Here is an 831-nt window from a genome sequence, read left to right as displayed (position 1 = left end):
TGTTTTTAAAAGACCAGAGTAGAGTTCATACTATGAAATGAGTTCATGAGTTTGTGGTGTAGTCATAAGTTAGCTAAGTTGGTTCAACCACAAGGCTAGGAGGACAACTATCTATCCTGAATACTTGACTTTGGCTATACTCATGAGACTAAGTTAATAACAAGATCCTAAGAAGAGAAAAGGGAAAGAACAATGGAAGTGAAAAACAAAAGAAAAAGAGTAAGCAATAAGGCTAGGCATCAATGGTTTTACCCTTGAGGCAAGTGTCTGTGGTGCTCCTGTGTGAGGGATCTACTTGGATGAATAAGCTCTTAGGGGTGCTTTATCACTCGGTAACTTGGGTTAACTAACCCGGGATTATCAGCTGAAAATCCATTATCAAGAGTAACCATCACTACAGAGCATTTAGTAACCCAAAGAGGTGCTGGACACCAAGGTCTCAAGAAAAGAAAATAAATAAACTATATGCCTGTGGTGTGTATGTATGGGGGAGAGACTTGAGGGAGTAAGTCCTTAGGGGTGCTTCAACACCTAGCACCTTGAACGTTCGGGAGTGTTGGCTGAAAGCTTATCTTAAAGAGTTGCCCCCTTACAGAGCACTTAGCCTAAATAACACAAATAACCCTTGAAATAACAATAAAAGGATCAATGAATAAAAGTCTCATGAGATATAAACAAAGTAAGTGTTTAGGGACATGATAAAGGTCTGAAAGCCAGTAATGGAATGAACCTAAGTTGCTATGCATGAAACCACCATAAAATCAGTAATATGACTTCCACAAGGATGACTCATTCCTCTGGATATTCCATTCATCATTCTCTTCTTCCAGC

Source organism: Arachis ipaensis, chromosome B04 (genome assembly GCF_000816755.2).
Source record: "Arachis ipaensis cultivar K30076 chromosome B04, Araip1.1, whole genome shotgun sequence".
NCBI classification, from domain to species: domain Eukaryota; kingdom Viridiplantae; phylum Streptophyta; class Magnoliopsida; order Fabales; family Fabaceae; genus Arachis; species Arachis ipaensis.
The sequence above is the reverse complement of the archived record's forward strand: the minus strand, read 5'-3'. Positions refer to the sequence as shown.